Source organism: Saccopteryx bilineata, chromosome 10 (assembly GCF_036850765.1).
Source record: "Saccopteryx bilineata isolate mSacBil1 chromosome 10, mSacBil1_pri_phased_curated, whole genome shotgun sequence".
In the NCBI taxonomy this organism is placed as follows: domain Eukaryota; kingdom Metazoa; phylum Chordata; class Mammalia; order Chiroptera; family Emballonuridae; genus Saccopteryx; species Saccopteryx bilineata.
This window is the reverse complement of record NC_089499.1, coordinates 65,922,372-65,944,147: the sequence shown is the minus strand read 5'-3', so window position 1 is coordinate 65,944,147 and position 21,776 is coordinate 65,922,372. Positions and strand designations below refer to the sequence as shown.

The window sequence follows — 21,776 nt, the reverse complement described above, 5'->3', positions numbered from 1 at the left end:
ACCAGGGAGATTAAAGACTTGTACTCGGGAAATTATAAAACATTGATAAAAGAAATCAGGGAAGATACAAACAAGTGGAAGCATATACCGTGCTCATGGTTTGGAAGAATAAACACATTAAAATGTCTATATTACCCAAAGAAATTTATAAATTCAATGCAATACCGATTAAAATACCAGTGACTTACTTCAAATATATAGAACACATATTCCAAAAATTTATATGGAACCAAAAGAGAACACGAATAGCCTCAGTAATCTTGAAAAGGAAGAATAAAGCGGGAGATATCACACTTCCGGATATCAAGTTATAAGGCCATTGTACTCAAAACAGCCTGGTACTGGTATAAGAACAGGCATATAGATCAATGGTACAGAACTGAGAACCCAGAAGTAAACCCACACTTTTATGGACAACTGATATTTGACAAAGGAGGTCAGAGCATACATTGGAGTAAAGACAGCCTCTTCAACAAATGGTGTTGGGAAAATTGGACAGCTACCTGCAAAAAAATGAAACTAGACCACCAACTTAAACCACTCACAAAAATAAACTCAAAATGGATAAAAGACTTAAATGTAAGCCATAAAACCATAAGCATCTTAGAAGAAAACATAGGCAGTAAGCTCTCTGACATCTCTCGCAGCAATATATTTGCCGATTTGTCTGCACAGGCAAGTGAAACAAAAGACAGGATGAACAAATGGGACTGTATCAAACTAAAAAGCTTCTGCACAGCTAAAGACAATAAGAACAGAATAAAAAGACAAACTACACAATGGGAGAATATATTTGACAATGCGTCTGATAAGGGGTTAATAACCAAAATTTATAAAGAACTTGTAAAACTTAATACCAGGAAGACAAACAATCCAATCCAAAAATGGGAAAAAGAAATGAATAGACACTTCACCAAAGAGGACATACAGATGGCCAATAGGCATATGAAAAAATGCTCAACATCACTAATCATTAGAGAAATGCAAATTAAAACCACAATGAGATATCACCTCACACCAGTCAGAATGGCCCTCATCAATAAAACAACACAGAGTAAGTGCTGGCAAGGATGTGGAGAAAAGGGAACCCTCCTGCACTGCTGGTGGGAATGCAGACTGGTGCAGCCACTGTGGAAAACAGTATGGAGATTCCTCAAGAAATTAAAAATCGAACTTTTTGACCCAGCTATACTACTGTTAGGAATATACCCCAAGAACACCATAGCACTGTTTGAAAAGAAGAAATGCACCCCCATGTTCATGGCAGCATTGTTCACAATTGCAAAGAGCTGGAAACAGCCCAAGTGTCCATCAGAGGACGAGTGGATTAAAAAGCTTTGGTACATATATAATATGGAATACTACTCAGCCATAATAAATGACGACATTGGATCTTTTACAACAATATGGATGGACCTTGATAACATTATACTGAGCAAAATAAGTAAATCAGAAAAAACTAAGAACTATATGATTCCATACATAGGTGGGACATAAAAATGAGACTCAGAGACATGGACAACAGTGTTGGGGTTACAGGGTGGAGGGGAGGAGAGGGAGGGGGTTGAGGGAGGTGAGGGGCACAAAGAAAACCAGTTAGAAGGTAACGAAAGACAATTTTATCAATGTCACTCCATTAAAATTAATTTAAAAAAAAGAATGTGTTTCATGGCTAATTCAGGCAGTTAGAAGAATAGTATAAGGATGCTAACTCTGCTTCTCAGGCCACATCCTGCAAAAGGGGCCCTAAGCAAATTGGTGATTTGGCTCCTTTGATTTTTCCAATTGGATTTAAAAAAAACAAAACAGGTCAGAACACCCTGAAATGGAACTAACAATACATGAGCATAAATTTAAAGGACTTTTAGATACTGGAGCTGATGTATCTGTTATTGCTAAGCTACATTGGCCTCCTTCCTGGCCCACTCATGCAGCAGCCACAGAATTAAAAGGTATACGGCAGAGTAATTCCCCTCAACAAAGTTCTAGTTTTCTAAATTGGGAAGATTAAGAAAGTCATTCTGGATTTTTTAAGCCTTATGTGCTCCCTGGATGGCCAGTTAGTTTGTGAGGTAGAGATGTTTTGAAAAGTATGGGAGCATTGCTTGTCAGTCCTAATTGTTTAGTCAGTACTCAGATGCTTGATTGGGGATTTTTCCCACCAAGGGACTAGGGAAAGTACAGCGAGGAATTCTCACCCCCCATAGAAGTGGCACCCAATACCAGAAGGTGTGGATTAGGATATCAAAATTTAGCATAGGGCCTTGGTAGCTCCTGCTACCTCAATAATGCATTGTACAGACCCAATTACTTGGAAATCAGGTAATCCTGTATGGGTAGACCAATGGCCCCTTTCTCAGGAGAAACTTAGGACAGCTGCTTAATTGGTACAAGAGCAGCTACAGCTTGGGCACATTGAACCATCTAATAGCCCATGGAATACACTTCCATATTTTGATCTTGTTGCCTCCTAGATTATCAAGAGGCATAGGTGACCCTTACACCTTATAGGTTTTGAGCCTCAAAATTATTGTTGTTCCTTTTTTCAAAAGATCAACAACAATGCTCTGAGAAACTTCCACTAAATGGCAAATCGCTCTTGCAAATCAATGGACAACCTTATACTGAAACTGTCAACTTAAAATCAGCTCAAAGACTAGAATTATAGGCCATTATCATGGCTTTTCAGCATTTGCCATATTCCCCCTTTAATCTATATACAGACAGCAAATATTTACTTATGGTGTTTCCACTATAAAGACTGCGGTCTTAGGGACAAATGCTGATGAACTATTTCAGCACTTCCTCCTTCTTCAAAGACTTGGATGTCAACATAGAGCTCCATGTTTTATAGGACATACTTGAGCTCACTCCATGCTCCCTGGAGCTTTAGCACAAGAGAATGCCCTTGTTGATCAAGCTACCCAAAAGAAAATTATTTGGAGCAACCATGACAGATCGAGCAATTCAGTCTCATACTATTCATCACCAGAACGCTGCAGCCCTGTGTAAACAGTTTCAACTTTCTCGGGAAGCAGCACGGCAGATTAGGAAATCCCGTCCAAGGGGTCCTAAACTACAATCTGCCCCTTCATTTGGAGTTAACCCTCAAGGACTCCTACCAGGACAACTTTGGCAAATGGATGTTACTCATATACCTTCATTTGGCAAATAGTCCTATGTCCACGTTACAGTGGATACCTATTCTGAATTTATAGCAACCTCTGTCAGAACAGGAGAGGCTGCTAAGCATGTTATAGCTCATTGTCTGTATGCATTGTTCTATTATTGGATTTCCTAAACTGGTTAAACTGACAATGCTCCTGCATATAGAGCAAAAGCATTTACTGTATTTTGTCAATCCTTTCAAATTATGTGTATTTCTTACACTCTTTAAAGTCAAGGTATTATTAAAGTGTACCCAGAAAATATTTTAAGGTCAATTTAAAAAAATTTAAAAGGGGGGAGTCATATCCTGGAACTCCTACGGGTCTACCATACCATGCTTTTTACTTAAAATTTTTTTTAATTTCTTTTGAATGCTGATGAACAGGAGACGCCAAATCTTTTTCTCCTGCAAACTACTACCTTCTTTATTTGATCCAGCTAATAACACTGTTTTGTCTTTTTCCAAATAGCCCCAGATATATTGGAAAGATTTATATAGGCAGATGGGGATCCTCAAACCCCTCATCGAGATCTTCTGAGCATGGCTTTTAAGATACCTAGAGGCAGAAAAAGCCCAATAGAGATCAGGGGAACTACCAGCTTTTAGGATATGCCCTTAAAGGCTCCAATGCCCCAAAGGGGTCTCCTAGGATGCCATCTGGGTCCTGCTTCAATAGTGGAAAGGAAGGTCATTGAGCTAAAGCCTGCCAGACTTGCATGCCTCTACTGTGAGGAAACAGAGACATTGGAAGGTAGGCTTCCCCCTCGCTCCTCTAAGGGAGGGTTCAGTCTCTTCCAGTCCTGCTCCAGCCACCTATGACCTAACCTTGCCCAGAATGCTGGGGTTTGCCACTGAAGGCTGAAAGTGCCCAGGGCCATCGGCCCCATCTACGACACTGTGGACGAACCCAGGGTATTTCTTCCAAGAAGCAGGTAAACTGATCTCATTTGCACAAGGGCCACTTAACTATGTCTTGCCTGAATAGTCAGGTTTTTTATTCTTCCCTTGAAGATCTCAGTTGTGGGTGTTGATAGTCCTATTTTCTGCTGCTTTGTTTAATATATAGTGTTTCCTTTATTCCTCCTACCTCAATGCCCCACTCATATTTCAGGCTGGGACCTACTCCTAATTTAGAGCTCTCTTTCCCCCTTTTGCCAACTTCTATTATGAATCTACCTTTGTCACCCAGCTTAGTGTATCCCAAGGTTCTCTTTACCATGCCACAGTCACAGAGCTCCAGGGAAAAGCAACCTGGTCTCAACTCTCCAGGCAGAGGAGAACAGAAGCTCCATCTCCACACATGCTGCAGATGGCTTTTTCCAGTCTACCTGAATCATTACCGGCTAGAAGCAGCGTGAGCTGCAAAGTATAGAATTGTGACAACAATTCCAGTGCCATGCGGACTTTTCCTGGATTTGGACTTTTCCTGAACTCCTGCTCCTTGGGACAGCTCCTAACAGACTGAACTGGGGTTGGGTTGCATTTTTCAGGGACTTGGCATGGTGTTGGGGCCAACTTGGACTTGGTGAACTTGTTAAGGACACTACTCTTTTATGGATTCTTGCTGTATTGGCCAAGAGTTTGCTTAAAGGTTTTTAATCACTGTAAAAAAAAATAGAAGGATAAAGAAGATGTGGCACATATACACCATGGTATACTATTCAGCCGCAAGAAATGATGACATTGGATCACTTACAACAAAACGGTGGGATCTTGATAACATTATACAGAGTGAAATAAGTAAATCAGAAAAAAACAAGAACTGCAGGATTCCACACATTGGTGGGACATAAAAACGAGACTAAGAGACATGGACAAGAGTGTGGTGGTTACGGGGGGCAGGGGGAGGGGAGGAGGGGGGAGGGAAGGAGAGGGAGGGGCACAAAGTAAACTAGATAGAAGGTGACGGAGGACAATCTGACTTTGGATGATGGGTATGCAACATAATTGAATGACAAGATATCCTGGACATGTTTTCTTTGAATATATATACCCTGATTTATTGATGTCACTCCATTAAAATTAATAAAAATTTATTTATTAAAAAAAACAAATATAAAATAGATCACCGCACTGCCTCCTCATTTTGTATTTTTTGGTTTTAAAGTAAATTCAGGGCATGAAACATGAGCAAAGGCTCTTCACCGTGTTCACCACTTAAAATGAAGCAAGAAAATGCAATGTCAGTTTTGTCAGTTTAACTCCTAGTACCTTTTGCTGATCTTTCTAATCAACAACATCATGTTCTGGTCCCAGACCCTGTGCAAAGCACCTATTGTCTCATTTAATCTCTGCAAGACCACTATAAGCTACTATCTGAGCCTCAGATAAGTAAGCTGAGGCCCCGGGAAAGTAATCACCCAAGGACAAAGCGTCAGCGAGAGTGGTGAGGACTGCGCTGGGACTCCAATGTCCTCACTTACCTGTACAACCCACAACACATGTTAGGCCAAATGGCAAATGCTTCTCCCTTTCTGGGGAAAGTGATGTATAACCCCTTCTGGATTGGACACACACAGTGTCAAAACAAGTGCAGTGGGTCGTGGAAACTTTCCAGAGAAAATCCAAGGGTAGTGTCTTGTTCCTATAATTAAAGGGTTTCATTTTTTTCTCTGACCTCCTCACCCAGATGCAGGCCATGAAAATACAGATATTCACAGGAAAATCCCCAAATGTATTCTGACTGATCCAAATCATACTAACTATGGGCATGCCTACCATATCTAGGCACCGTCTGCCATGAGGAAGCCACACTGGACCAGACAGACCTTCCTCCCCTTGCTTACAACCTGGTGAATATGTACATTCAGAAAGTGACAGACACTGCAATATATGGAACAAACCAGCTTGGAAGGAGAACAGTGAGAAGGGAAAGGAGGGACATCTCCTTTAATGCAGGTGGTCAAGGAGGGCAGTCTGAGAAGTAGATACTGAACTGAGCTCTAAGGGGCAAGAAGGAGTGAGCCCTGTGAAACACAGAAATTGTTCCAGCAGAGTGTCATGGTCCAGAGGCAAGAGAAATTGTATGGCATATGAGCATGGACAGGGTATCAAGTATAATATCTAAAACCATATAGCAACAGCTCAAAGTTTACAAGGATTTAGCAGGCAAGATCTACAAGCCACTATCTCCAGAGACAGCTACCTTCTGAAAACAAAGCTTATGTTAAAAAAGTTTCTTTAGATGCTCAGCTTCATTAGTTATTAGAGAAATGCAAATCAAAACTGCAATGAGATACCACCTCACCCCTGTTAGATTAGCTATTATCAACAAGACGGGTAATAGCAAATGTTGGAGAGGCTGTGGAGAAAAAGGAACCCTCATCCACTGTTGGTGGGAATGTAAAGTAGTACAACCATTATGGAGGAAAGTATGGTGGTTCCTCAAAAAACTGCAAATAGAACTACCTTATGACCCAGCAATCCCTCTACTGGGTATATACCCCAAAACCTCAGAAACATTGATACGTAAAGACACATGTAGCCCCATGGTCATTGCAGCACTGTTCACAGTGGACAAGACATGGAAACAACCAAAAAACCCTTCAATAGAAGACTGGATAAAGAAGATGTGGCACATATACACTATGGAATACTACTCAGCCATAAGAAATGATGACATCAGATCATTTACAGCAAAATGGTGGGATCTTGATAACATTATACGGAGTGAAATAAATCAGAAAAAAACAAGAACTACATGATTCCATACATTGGTGGAACATAAAAACAAGACTAAGAGACATGGACAAGAGAGTGGTGGTTACCAGGGGTGGGGGGAGGGAGGACGCAGGAGGGAGGGAGGGAGAGAGTTAGGGGGAGGGGGAGGGGCACAGAGAAAACTAGACAGAGGGTGACGGAGGACAATCTGACTCTGGGTGAGGGGTATGCAACATAATTTTATGACAAGATAACCTAGACATGTTTTCTTTGAATATATGTACCCTGAATTATTAATGCCATCCCATCAACATTAATAAAAATTTATAAATAAAAAAAAAAGTTTTTTTAAGTGAGAAGAGGAGAGATAGACTCCTGCATGCACCCTGACTGGCAATCCTTGTCTTGGGCCTATACTCAAATCAACCGAGCTATTCTCAGTGGCTAAGGCTGATGCTAGGACCAACCAAGTTATCTTCAGTGCCTCAGGCTGACACTCAGACCAAGTGAACTATCCTTAGCACCTGGGGCTGACACTTGAACCAACTGAGCCACGGGCCGCAGGAAAGAAGAAGAGAGTGAGGGGAAAAGAAGCGGATGGTTACTTTTCATGTGCCCTGACCAGGGATCAAACCCAGGATGTCTGCACGCCAGGCTGACACTCTAGCCACTGATTCAACTGGCCAGGGTTCCAGAACTCTTTTCTTCTTGCTAGACTTAAGCAGACTCTTGATGGGTACTAATAGTCTGGGGTCAGTTCCCCTAAGCCCATCAACTCTGTGATGTGTCACATCCAATGAAATCACTGCAGGTGCAATCAACAGGTAGTGTGGCTTCACCTAACATCACCCAACGGTGCCTAAAAACTCAACAACCGACCATGGTTATGTGGTTGCTGCCACTCCTCAATCTCTGGGACACTCTGTCAACTGGGCCATCCATGGGCACTGCTGACAATTTCTGCCAGTCATGCAGAAGCTCTGTGTACAGAGGACACTGCTATTTGAGGGCCATTTCCAAGAAGACCTAAGGGCCCCGGACCTGCAGTGCAGACTCAGCACGGGGGCAAGAACTCAGATGAGGTGGGTGATCAGCATCACAGAGAGTGAAACACTAGAGTTTCAGATTATCATTAGCAAAACCAACTTGAAAGGAGTTAGTGAATTCTGCTTGCTAGGCAGACCCATTATCTGAGTAAGTAAAAAACCAGAAATAAAAACAAAAAAAAACCTGTTCGCCTTTAGGGAAAATTGTCAAAATGGGTCGCAGAGATCAAAGTTCTGTTAACAGGGCTGTCGGTTGTATACATGGCTGCAGTAGTAGCCTTGAAGATGGGCATCAAGACCACCTCCCAAGGCTCGACCTAAAGACAAGGGGCAATCAGGTGGGAAGCAACAGACTGTTCAACATACACTATCTACCAGCAAAGCCACCACCAATGAACCAGCCAAAGGATGGTAAATCTCCTGGAAACAGGGATTGCGCCACATCAATAATCTACTAGCATCTGTGCTAAACTCCTCACAGCATCACCATGAGGAGCTAGCTCCTGTTTTTACCCTCATTTCCTAGAGGAGTCATGGCCCAGAAAGGTTCAGCAGCTGCCCAGGGTCACTCAGGCTGATCTAACTTCAAAGCAGTCACTCTTAACCATACCGCTCACCATATATGGATATAGCAAGCACCCAACCAACGCTGGTGAATGCATCAACTACCATGTTTCATGGGCATGTATCACAGGCCGGTCTAGGCAGAGAATACATCTTGAAGCATAGAGAAGTCTCATTCTACTCATTCTATGAGGTGGAAATTTTCACAAGAATAACATATAGGCCAATCTGGAATAGAGAAATGGGAAAGGGCTGACTCACCTGTCTCCCCATCCTCCAAGGTGAGAATTCGGCAGAGATAACAGGAGCAGCAAGTCACAGACCAGAGTGGAGAGCAGCATCCAGCCCGCACTGGAGGGGCAGTGCAGAGGACAGTGCAGTGACAGTGAACGCCCCTGCACGGGCCAGGAAGGACAGACCTGGGCGTGAGCCTACAGGCCACTAGGACCTTGTGCTGGGCCTCAAGCTTTAACAAGAGCTTAAATCCAGGGGGCAGGAAATCCAATAGAAAATTAAGGAGTTTAAATTACGGTTGATAACTCTCTTGAGAAAGAAAATTATTTCTCAGATTTGCCGTGGTACTCCCAGTAAGAATATTATGGTACTAAGATACTTACTGAGGTATATATCTCTGCTGAGAACTGCATAGGCCAAAATTCTAATGTGCTAAAATTCAAATAAGACATTCTCCTTGCAAGTCAATAGAAGACAAAGCATTTATTGAAAATAAATATCAAACATGTAAGAAACAGTGATATCATGAGTCTGTGTGAGTAACCACAGCTGTTGTTCAGTAACCATTCCTCATTTCTTCATCACTACTAGAACCTGGAATTTACCTGGGATAGCAACTTTCTCAAGTCTGAGGATACATTTCCCAAACGCCCTCATGTTAGGAGTGGCAAAAAGATGTAAGCAGAAGCCCCTGAGGAAGACTTTGGGGAATGCTCCTTAGGAGGGAAAGTTCTTTAAAAAAGCCTGCCTTGGGGGGAGGACCACATTGCTGTCCCCTGCTCTGTGCCTTCCTTCCCGGGCGCAGAGGCAATGGCTAAAGAGACGGCAGCTGTAACGTGGTCCTTGAATGGAAAGCCATACTCGAGTCAGCAGCCAGGACAGGAAGAAGGCACAGACTGTCCTGTCCCCACCAGACATCTTCCAAGACCCCCGATACACAACCACTTGTTTTGACTGATATTTCCATTACTAGAAAACTATTCTTAAGTGACATAATAATAAAAACATATCTAAAAACAATATTACTATTTTTGTAAAAGAAATAACTAGAAAATTCATGAATTGGGAATCTGATTAACCTATTCACCAAGCTATTTGTTTAAGTACGCTTTTCCCTCATCATTACAGCTATTCCAGAGGAGCGCATTTCCTGAGCTTGTCTCTATGTTTTAACATGTAAGACTTCTGAAATTCAAACATACTTGCAGACATCGAAAGCATTATTATTTATTAAGACCTATATTAAAGGTGGAATATCTTAAAACACTCTCAGATTCTGATGATTAAAGGAAATTTAATTGCTCTTCATTGGCATTTGATCTTTAGCTTGCCAAAATCTACCCGTTGATCCCTTCATCCATATTTGATACTAGAAAGACATTTCAGCAGCTTGTCCATAACTGTAAAACAGAAGGAACGTACAGACAAGCCACAGTACTCAGAAAACAAAAGAGCTCTCCCCACACTCACGTAGCTCATGAAAGGCCAGTGTGATTAAAGAGGCCAGTGAGCGCACACCCTCCACTAGGTGAACCGGAACGACTGTGGAAGGAGTTTCACATACATTACATCGTGTCTCAGGCTTACAGATATATCCCATGTGGTACTAAGGGTGAGTATTTTTAAATTTTTCATTTTTTCTTGATTAATGTTTTGCTGAAGAACAGAGGGACTGTTCCAGTACAGTAACTTGTTTGCAGGCGACAGGTCCCCCTTCAATGCATTAGATCAAGGGTTAGCAAACTACAGCCTTTGGACCAAATAGGGCCCATGGCTTGTTTTTGTAAATAAAGTTTTGCTGGAACAGTCATGCCCACTTGCTTATACACTGTCCATAGCTACTTCTGTGCTGCATCAGCAGAGCTGACCAGTTGCAACCAAAACTGTCTGCCCCTTTGCAGACAGTCTGCCAACCCTGCATCAGATCAACTCTGCACAGATATGATCCAGGTTATGGTTCTTGCTCTTAAAAGCCATAGGGCTATCATGGAGCACAGAAAACCTATTCCTGCTGGCTTAGCAATCTGTGTCTGATAATAGAGCTTCCCTTTATTGTGCTAGCAACTCCCATATCCACTACTATGTCACCTGCAAAGGCGGGTGGCAATTTTAAGAAGAACACAATGTTAGTGTTGTTTGTCGCTTACCTTTTAATGTGTCTCACAGCCATAAAAGGCCTGGAGGTCACTGGTTGGAGGTGTGCATAGTGCCACAGGACAGCAACATGCAGAGGGACACTGACAACAGAAAGAACAAAGGCTAAGTGAATGGGGCTGATCATGATGCTTCACAATGGTATTCATAGGTATACAAATGTGAGTGATAATGAATACATACAATATGTACAATACATGTTATACATATACAACGGTTGCAACTAAGCATGTATTTTGTTCTTTCCCTTCTGAAATCAGCATGTCACCTTCTCCTAATCCGAGTTCAGCATTACAGTGCGCTAGAAATGTGTGAACCGTTATATGGCCAAGTGCAACCACCACTCTTGAAGGCACTGTTGCTCACTTGGAAAGTTTGGTGCTTTGAACTTCCATCATCTTATTTCTTTAGGATGAATTTTCATAATGACAATGTCATGTCATCCTGAGAAATCAAGGCAGGTTATCCACGAGTTCAAACGATGATTCTGCTTGGGGGTCTGGTCTTTTAGTCACTCAGGGGACCCAGTAGAATGGTGAGAGGAAATGAACATGCACACACATGTGCAAAATCTTGCTCGCCACAGTTGACAATTTTTCTTGTAATTGTATCTAAAATACATATAGGAGGAAGTGTGACACAGCCTACTCTTGGAAATAGTCAGCCTGTGTGTGTGTGCTCAGGCTAAGGCTGTGGGCTCATGTGGCTTAGTTATTAGAATATTTACCAAATCCAATCCCACATGTTGAAGTTGCTAAAAGATAAGTCAACTCGTCCTCAAATAGTTTCAGAAAGCTTTTGCATGCCAGGCCTTTTCTGCACAAGTCCTTGAAAGATACTGCCACCTCTGCAGTCCTTGAGATGGCAGAAGGGAACATGGGGACATGGAACTACAGAATGAGTAGGAGGCAGGGGCTCTTCAGTGTGTCAGTGTGCGTTATTCTCTTTCAACAGTAGATGTACATAAAATTCCATGAATGTACATGTTTTCTAATCCAGTCAGACAGACAAGCTGAAACTGAAAAAGTGTATGAAATTTTATGATTTGAATAGTCTCGTATCTCTGAAAACTCCGTCACTGTCTGCCAGAGCTCAGAAGAGGGTTAAGAGGTGGTGCTCCGTGTAAGTGCCTCTTCTTGGTATGAGATGGACTCTGGCAAGACTGGTCCATGTTATGATTTCTTGGTATCAGTTGTCTATGTGAGTATAAACTGTTTGCCAAATATATTACGGCTTAAGACTCTTCATTTTGACCTGGATTTGACATGATGTGTAAGCATTGTTCATCTTCAGCATAGCAGCTGAAGAATATGATATAAAATGCATCAAAAGTATTTTTAAAGGTAATTTCAATTGGCAAAGGGTGTACTTGTTCAAACATAATCAATGAACTCATTGATGAGCAACCACCACCACAGGCAAGAGGCCGTTATCGTGTGCTCTCAGAGCAAGGAGGGGGCAAGGGGCGTCCCACCGTTTCCAGTGGGCTCACACTTGCTTCCTGTCAGACTACGTTCTCCAAACATTTGCTCTAACACTCCATGTTTCCGCTCCTCTTAACAAAATAATTGTCAGCTGTGGGCTCCTCAAGGAAAAATCAGTGGATCACCAGCACAAAGCAAACTAGAACAGTTTTTACCCTTTATTATCTACTTGTGAAATGTTACAAGCCTGTAAACTATCTAATTTATGAGCCACATTAATAATTTACTCACACTCAATCACAGGTTTCACAAACATGGTTTCCAGGGATGTGGAGGATAATTTGTAGGTTTGGCTTCTCTCTGAAAGGGGCACTAGCTAATGTGACACTGTAACATGACAGTATTGGTGGGGCACACTAATGACCAAGATGTGCCTGTCAGCCTGTAGCTCCCAGGAGAAGCCAACTTGCTTTTATTGCTGCTTGGTCCACGATCCTCAACTAATTATTCAGACAGTGGCATTAATGAGAATTCTCATGTTTATTTTCAACATACTAACCAACGCTTAGCATACGATTGTCTAATATGGTCACTAATTAAAATGTGTTTCAAGAATTTGAATTTTAATATAACAAGAAACACTAGGGGAAAATTGGAATAGCTGATTGGAAAACCATCCTCTCCAGGTCAACTTTGGTTTTTTATCTCAAATATTGTCAAGGACAAACTGACAGGTGGCAGGAAATGCCATGAGTACCAAGTAAAGTGAAAGTAGTACTTTTAATCACATATGTACATGGAAAATCCTGACTTCTGAGTGAGGCCGCTGGATTACAAAATAGTCAAGAGCAGCATCCAGCTCAGAGAAATGACACTAACTTTATGATGCTCAATAAAGATTATTTAGAGTTAGTTTGTTTAAATGTGCTTTTCTTTCTTTGCTTTGTGCCATGTGTTTTCTTTTTTAAAAAATTTTATTTAGAAAATTAAATTTAGCAAGGTGACATTGATCAATAAGAGTACAGAGGTTACAGGTAAACATCTCTATAGCATTTGAACTGTTGACTGTGTTGTATACTCATCATCCAAAGTCAACTCATTTTCCATCACCATATATTTGTCCCTCCCTTTCCCCTTCCCTTAACCCTGGGAACCACTTTTTAAACCTTACAAATGTTTGATCTTTGATGACACTATCTCAGATATGATCTTTACAAACATCACTAGATGCAATTGTGCTTCCAAATATATTGTAAAACTGCACTACTGAGTTTTTTTAAGTATTCTTTAATATCTTCTTATACATCTTATTTCCACTAAAACTTGCAATCAAGTTCTTTCTACGTTAAATTTCTGTTTTGGCATAATAAATTTTGCCTTTATTTTATGCTAATTATAATCCTAAAATATTCATATAATGATAATATAGAATAAATAACTTTAAAAGGTACACTTAGATCTACTAGAGGAATGGAAAAATTGAAAAAGCTTCTGATGCAATTTATTGTAAAATGTGCACTTTGAATTAAATAATAGTGGTTGTATTTGAACAAATGTTCTATCTGCCACAATTAATAAAAGAATTCTACTCAGTACTGTGGATGACTTCTGATTTTAAAGAACAGAAAATAAGTATGAGTCTACATAGACCACTTTAAGAATAAAAATGTGACTGCAAGCAAAATTTCTAAAGTACATATTTCTGAACTCCCTATACCATATATGTGATATTTAGAATGCCAAAATATGTGAATTGCACATCAAATAGCATGTGGGAAGCAGGTTCAGATCTCAAACTAGCTGTTAACGTATATTTACACAAGTATACAAATTAATTGTCCCAATCCAGCACTACCATCTCCAAATGCTATTTCCATGGGTATATTACAGAGAGGTTTTCAGATTATTGGCATCTCTGTGCAATTTATGTATGCTAAACATTTGTCGTCCATAACAATACAAGAGATGGTAGGCCCGTGTCAGAGCCTAGCTCCTCAAATCCATTTCTTTTTCCTGAGCACACAGCTGGGATGCATTTCCTAGCCTCCCTTGCAGAGGTGGGGCCTTGTGACTGAGTCCTGGAAGTGAGTATGCTACTTTCATTCTGACCCGGAAGCCTCCTGAACCATCTCTAATTCCCTCTTTTCTACCCTTGATTTTGGGCGCAGAGGTCCGGCGGACAAGTCCTAGTTCCTGCAGAACGTGTAGTCACCGGATGGACTAACCGCAGGCCCCTGAAACCCCTCATGAGCAGAGCCACCACCCCTACTCCACAGCAGCCGACTGTGAGGAGCCCGGGGGATAAACCTGCACTGCAGGAAGCCTCTCAGACTCAGGAACGTCCGTCCATTACAACCGCCAGCATCCCTTACCACATCACAGGCCCTTCTCAATTCTCTCTGGCTCGAAAGTTACACTTAAATCTCCAGGCCTCCCTACATATGCAGAAACACCGTGAATCTAGAAAAATTCCTGAAGGTACTTGTAGTTGTGATTATCTGCTCCTCTAAATAAGCCAAGGGTAAAAAAAATTAAAAAAAAGAAAGAAAGAATCGACAACAAATGTATCCCCAAATGTGTGAAGTGCATCTTTCCCCACTTAATCTGCACCTGCCCCTGTGAGCTGCTCTGAGTCCCACTTTATGAAGGAGAATACTGAGTTTCTAATAAGGGAAATACAAGCAAATTCTGTCAAACATACATCCAGTTGATATTTTCCCAGTTGAATGTCTTTTGGCTTTTAATACCCAAATTTTATAGGAAATGTTCGTTTCTAAATCAAACATTTTTGGCAGTTACTAATAAAAAAAACTCTGGGTGATGGGTATGCAACATAATTGAACGACAAGATAACCTGGACTTGTTATCTTTGAATATATGTATCCTGATTTATTGATGTCACCCCATTAAAAAAATAAAATTATTTATTAAAAAAAAAAGTCTACGGCATTCTCCAAAAGTTAATACAATCTTTTCAATAAAAATGTGTGATGTTACAATACAATTAGTAGAATATCAGAACCTCATAGAGGTTTTGAAAACCAGCAACAACAGGAATGTGTCTCAGATGTTATTGATTTTAAAAGGCCACATTTGAAGAAAAAAAAAAGTATTTTTAAACCATTTTAATTTTTGAGTAATTGATGTTTTGTATATTTACATTCTTAATGGGATGGTGTTGACTATATATTAAGTATTTTGCTATACTTTAGTTCTATATTTTAGAATAGGGTGGAAAACTGTTTCTATAAAGGGGCAGGCCCTGAATATTTTAGACATTGCAGTCATATGTTCTCTACTACAACTCCTCAACTCTGTCATTGTATCAGGAAGCAACCATAGGTGATAAGTTAACAAATGGGTATTGTGTTCTGATAAAACTGTATTTACAAAAATTGGCAGTGGCCCAGATTTGGCCTGATGGCCACAATTTGCCAATTTCTACTTTAGAAAACTGATGGCTGGTTTTGCACTTGACATGTACAATAATGAATTTCGATCTAGGTGAAAAATTAGCATTTTCACCCAGAATATTTGATTGTCAGGAGTGGATTGCTGATGTCCAGGGAAAGTAGCCTGAATTTGCCAAAGCTTCAAAAGATATAAGGTCTACCGGAAAGTTCTGTCCGTTTCTATCACAACAAGTTTCGACACGTAGGCACGTTTATTTGGCGCATGTGTGCCTCTCTATTTTTATCATTTAATGTATACATACTGATGTAGCAAATTAACTAAAACAAAGTTGATTCATGTTAGTCTTATGTGTGAAGCGATAGTGTACCTATGGCTACTGATAAAGTTCATTTATGCCACTGTAATTTTTACGAATTTCAACAGGAAGAAATGCTACAGAAGCATGTCTGTCACATCCACCATATTCCCTGGACTTAGCACCCTCCGACTATCACTTGTTTTTGTCCTTACAAAATTTTTTAAAGGACAAAAAATTCAAAAATGAAGGAGATCTCAAACAAGCACTGGTTTAATTTTTCGCATCAAAATGGGATATACAATTGCCCTCACGCTGGCAAGAAATCATTAATAATAATGGCAATTATATTATTGATAAAGTTTATTGTCGGCAAGAAAAGTTTGTATTTTGTTTTAATTCCAAAAACGGACAGAACTTTCCGGTAGACCTTATACATGGTCGGCCACATTCAATCTCCAGCTGAGGTCTAACCCCACCACTCAATTCTTCCCCTAAATCATGCTGCCTTTCAAAGAGCTTATTGGTCCACATAAAGCACTTAAAGGTAGCCCATGCCATTTTGAACAGAAAACCAAAAACTATTATTGTACCAAAAATAATAATAATAATAATAATGTTTTTTCTCAGCACTCATTGTCAAGTGCCTGTGTTAAGGTTATGTAGGTAACAGTTATTTTCCAGTGAGTTTATATTAAGGCCTTATTTGGGGGGGAGAAAAGCAAACTAAATAATATGTAGATTGAAATGTCGCTGAATGCTAGAGACAAGAAATGATCACTTCTAAAAGTTTCTCAGTCAGGTATGAAATCTTCTCAAACAAGAACAGGACAGCATTCTCGGGCTCAGAGGATGTTTTCTGTGAACCAGTTTCAGAGTAGGAGCTATGTGTCCAATGATAGACTGTGCCAGAAATAATGAAACGGATATATGCTCCTATTATTTTCTCAAAAATGGGAAGTTGTTGTAACAAGGTTTTAGTTCACTTTTCTGGGAGATGGCAAAGTTCAGAGACATATAACCACAGAGACATGGTTTTTAAAAACCTCAGTTTGCCTGACCAGGCGGTGGCGCAGTGGATAGAGCGTCGGACTGGGATGCGGAGGACCCAGGTTCGAGACCCGAGGTCGCCAGCTTGAGCAAGGGTTCATCTGGTTTGAGCAAGGCTCACCAGCTTGAACCCAAGGTTGCTGGCTCGAGCAAGGGGTTACTCGGTCTGCTGAAGGCCCGTGGTCAAGGCACATATGAGAAAGCAATCAATGAACAACTAAGGTATTGCACAAAAAACTAATGACTTATGCTTCTCATCTCTCTCTGTTTCTGTCTGTCTGTCCCTATCTATCCCTCTCTCTGACTCTCTGTCTCTGTAAAAAAATAAAAAAATAAAAACCTCAGTTTCCCATGAATGTGTATTATAATAGTTAAGTGTACAAGATGATTTGAGACATAAAATGGATACATATTATGAATCTGTTTTGCCTACAATATCAATCAAAACAGAACAGAAAGTGCTTTGCCTCCATTTTGGAGCCTGAGGAGGCTGTGGTAACGGGACTTCTACCACGGCACACATGTCCACAAGGCTGCGGTCAAGGCCATTTTTACTGGCTATAAGCGGGTCTCCAGAACCAGAGGGAGCACACAGCTCTTCTTAGAGTTGAAGGTGCTTATGCTTGAGATGAAACTGAATTCTCTAGGCAAGAGATGTGCTTATGTGTACAAAGCAGAGAACAACACGTCAACTCCCAGCAGCAAAGTGTACAACACCAGAGTCATCTGGGAACAGGTCACTCGTGCTCTGGGAAACAGTAGATGGTTGGTGCCAAATTCCAAAGCAACCTTCCTGCTAAGGCCACTAAACACAGAATCCGTGGGATGCTGTACCCCTCAAAGATCTAAACTTATTGAAAATAAATAAATAAAATTGGTCTGTTTACTTGTAAAACAAACAGAAGAAAAGCAAGTAAATGATAGTCCAGTGTGACAAAGGAATATTTTGTAGTCATTAAAAACAATGGGCAAATATGTACAAATGCTCGGTACAATGTGACATAACATAAGCAAGATAGAAAATCGTGTCTACAACAGACCCTCAACTGCATAAAACTGTATGTCAATAAAGAACAGAAAAAAGGCCCTGGCCGGTTGGCTCAGTGGTAAAGTGTTGGCCTAGCATGTGGAAGTCCTGGGTTCGACTCCTGGCCAAGGCACACAGGAAAAGTACCCATCTGCTTCTTCACCCCTCCCCCTCTCCTTCCTCTCTGTCTCTCTCTTCCCCTCCCACAGCCAAGGCTCCACTGGAGCAAAGTTGGCCCGGGCGCTGAGAATGGCTCCATGGCCTCCACCTCAGGGGCTGGAATGGCTCCAGCGGCAACGGACCAACGCTCCAGATGGGCAGAGCATCGCTCCCTGGTGGGCATGCCAGGTGGATCCCAGTTGGGCACATGTGGGAGTCTGACTGCCTCCCAGTTTCTAACTATGGAAAAAAAAAAAAGAACAGAAAAAAATTTAATAGTGTTGACCATGGAGAGAAAAAAATTAGGTGATATTTTTCTTTAGAATGTTTTATGTTTTAATTTTCTAAAACAAACCAATTTCTAAAATATTTCTGAATAAGTTATCCGAACTTCAAGAAAAAGATACTTATTGTATACTCATCTATTAACGGCTTTTGATAGCTCTTCTTTCAGACCAGAAGTGTCTGGAGAGCAGAGATCCCTGTTATCTGTCATGTCTCAAACACAATACTGTCTTATGCACTCAAGTAACATTCCTTGAAGCAACTGAATTGTCCACCTTACTTTTTAAAAAGTAATATAAATGAGATTTCATAAATTAAAATTTTATATTTCAAGCCTTTAAAAATTAAGTAATTTTAAAAGGCTGACTGCTTACAGATTACAGCTTAATGTAAAATTATACTTTCTCCTCTTTCCTTTTTCTATGATGGCACACATAATTTGTCTTTTAATAATTTAAACCAATTCTGAGTCATTTAAAACAAAATACATCTTAATCACGAAGCTTGGCATTTCACAAATATTTACCCAAAATGCACTGCCTGCTTTAAAGCTGGAATGATAAACTTCTGACTGACAGGTAACTTCCGAGTAGAAGGAGGGAGGAGACCTGTTATGTCTGCTGGGAGATGGGCACCTTGCTGTCTTCACACTAACTCTTTTTCTATGGAGGCTTTTTTCCAAAAGCCAAAAAAGACACAACAAATGTGATCATCAGTCATCACTGTTTTCTCTCTCTCCATCAATAAATAATTCTCTTTCTCTCTCTCTCTCTCTCTCTCTCTCTCTCTCTCTCTCACACACACACACACACACACACATCTACCCTGCACACACTATTCCTGGCTTACATACTTTTGGTGGCTCCCCTCAGCACTGTTAGGATAGAGAGGAAAACCTTTCCCTTGGCCCTTCCATAGTCCTCACGATCTGGTGACTACAGATCTCTTCAGCCTCTAGTTCAACTACACATCTCCACCGGCTCTGCCAAGCTTATCTACGAGCTTCTGTACTGAGCTGGGCAGGGAGTAGAAAGGGAGACCACTGAGAAGATGAAGATTCCAACTCCTTTCTGTGAATGACCCTGGTCAACAAGATGGTGGGAAAATAATATATATTTTAAAAAGATAGGGCATCATAAAGTAAGATTATTATACGTTTTACTCCATTTAACGTATCATGAGAAACTTTCAATATTGTCTTCTAGATACAAATAAACTGAAATTAGTATACACATACAAAAATTAAAGCCTTAAAAGCAACTTCAGTTTCTTTTTAAGATATAACAATTAGCCACAGGTCCTCTGCCAGTCCCTGAAAATGCCAAGTAGGAAGGTTTAGTTAGTCCTCATTATCACTGAACTCTTTTCTCCAAACCTGTCAACTCCAAAAGTAGAAGCGAAAAATAGGGCCAACTGCAAAAAACAAACAGGTCCCGCCACATAAAAGAAAATCCGTGTGGAGTCAGTCTAATTCACTACTCAAGCTAAAATTCTTCATTTTATGGTAGAAGGAAGGCAAGTCACAGCTGGCTCATCAGCAAGTCGTTCTGCCCAAACCCAGAGGAAGATGGGCTGCTTCGTGGGATTTCAATAGGAGACACCCTACTCGTGAAAGGCAAACCAAGGGCCTCTCAGCATTATCATTCTTCTTGATCTCTTGGAGAACAGAGGTATTTATTTATTGATGAGCAGGTTGCAAAAACAGGAGGTGCTATGCTTCATTTTGATCAAACCTCAGTGACTAAAACCAATTTAACAATATATTGTTCAGGACAATCACATTATAACTAATTCCATTTCATTTTATTCTTCCCGGGTACACAAAATTACATTGCCCAATTTCCCTGCCATTTAGTTTGGGACTAAGTGATTGCTTTCCCATCAGTGGATGTGAGCAGGAGCAGGTACACCACTTCCAAGCCTGTGTTTGGACACAAAAGTCATCTGTGCTCCCTGTTCCCCCTCTTCCCCTGAAACCAAGAAGACCCGAAGTTTCCTGTGACAAATACAAGATAGTGAAGGTTCACCAGGTACACAATGACATAAAAGGAGACCATGTATAACTTCATAATGTTAAGCTATGAAAATTTGTGACATACCAGTCACAACAGTTAACTCAATATACCCTGAATGATACAGTTTACATCTGATTATAGCCTTCATTAAGATTTATCTCACATGGACTCTAGCTAAGTAGCTCAGTTGATTAGCGTATTGTCCTGACACATGAAGGTTGCGGGTTTAATCCCTGGTCAGGGCATATATTGAATACAAGAATCAATCAATGAATGCACAAATAGTCTGATCAGGCAGTGGCGCAGTGGATAGAACATGGCCTGGGATGCAGGGGACCCAGGTTTAAAACCCCTAGGTCTCTGGCTTGAGTGTGGGCTCATCCGGCTTGAGTGTGGGCACACCAGCTTGAGTGCAGGGATCGCTGGCTTGAGCATGAGATCATAGACACGACCCCATGGTCACTGGCTTGAGCCCGAGGTCACTGGCTTGAGCAAGGGGTCACTGACTCAGCTGTAGCCCCCCAGCTAAGGCACATGTGAGAAAACAATCGATGAACAACTAAGGTGTAGCAACGAAAAATTGATGCTTCTCATCTCTCTCCCTTCCTGTCTGTCTGTCCCTGTCTCTTGCTAAAAAAAAAAAAAAAAAAAAAGAATAGGTAATGGAACCAAAAAATCTATGTGTCTCTCTTTTTCTCAAATCAATTTTTAAAAAAGGTTTACTTTATATGGTTTCCAGTCAAGATGGTAGATAGGTAAACACTGAACTTGACACCTGCCATAACCACATCAAAATTGCAACTCAACTACAGAACAACCATCATTCAGAACCACATGACATCTAGCTGAACAGAAAACCTATAACTAAGAACACAAAAAAGAAGTCACATGGATATTGGTGGGGGAGGGGTTGGCAGAGATGTAAACATGTGGATCCCACACCCACATGTGGTAGATAAAAATGGAAAGGGAGATCTCAGTGGCAGAGGTTCCCCCTGAGGAGTGAGAGGTCCCAGCCTTCCACCAGGCCTTCCAGCCCAGGGTTCCAGTGCTTGGAAGAAAAGTTCCCATGAGTTCTTGCTGTGAAAACGAGCTGGGATTGTGATTGTGCTGGAGTCCCAGGAAGTTCCTCTAAAAATCCCTTGCGGGGTTTACTTGGATTCACTCCCTCTGAACGCCAGCTCTGGGGCAGCTCAGAAGGCATCAGGGACACACAGGGAGGAACTGACTTGGCTGGTGTCAAGGCAAGGGCTAGAGAGACATCTTCCATCCATGCAGAA

General features: G+C 41.0%; 1 protein-coding gene across 13 annotated transcripts in view; it reads right to left on the bottom strand.

Moving 5' to 3' along the window:
• FOXP1 (forkhead box P1) overlaps window positions 1-21,776 on the bottom strand; it is a 671,570-nt gene that overhangs the window by 420,318 nt on the left and 229,476 nt on the right. For 12 of the 13 annotated variants that reach the window (XR_010727343.1, XM_066245805.1, XM_066245816.1 and 9 more), the window contains one exon: window positions 10,821-10,910. The exons of the other annotated variant lie outside the window; for it this stretch is intronic. The gene's annotated coding sequence lies outside the window, so the exon portion shown is untranslated. The remainder of the gene's footprint in view (window positions 1-10,820; window positions 10,911-21,776) is intronic. 13 annotated transcript variants of the gene reach the window in all.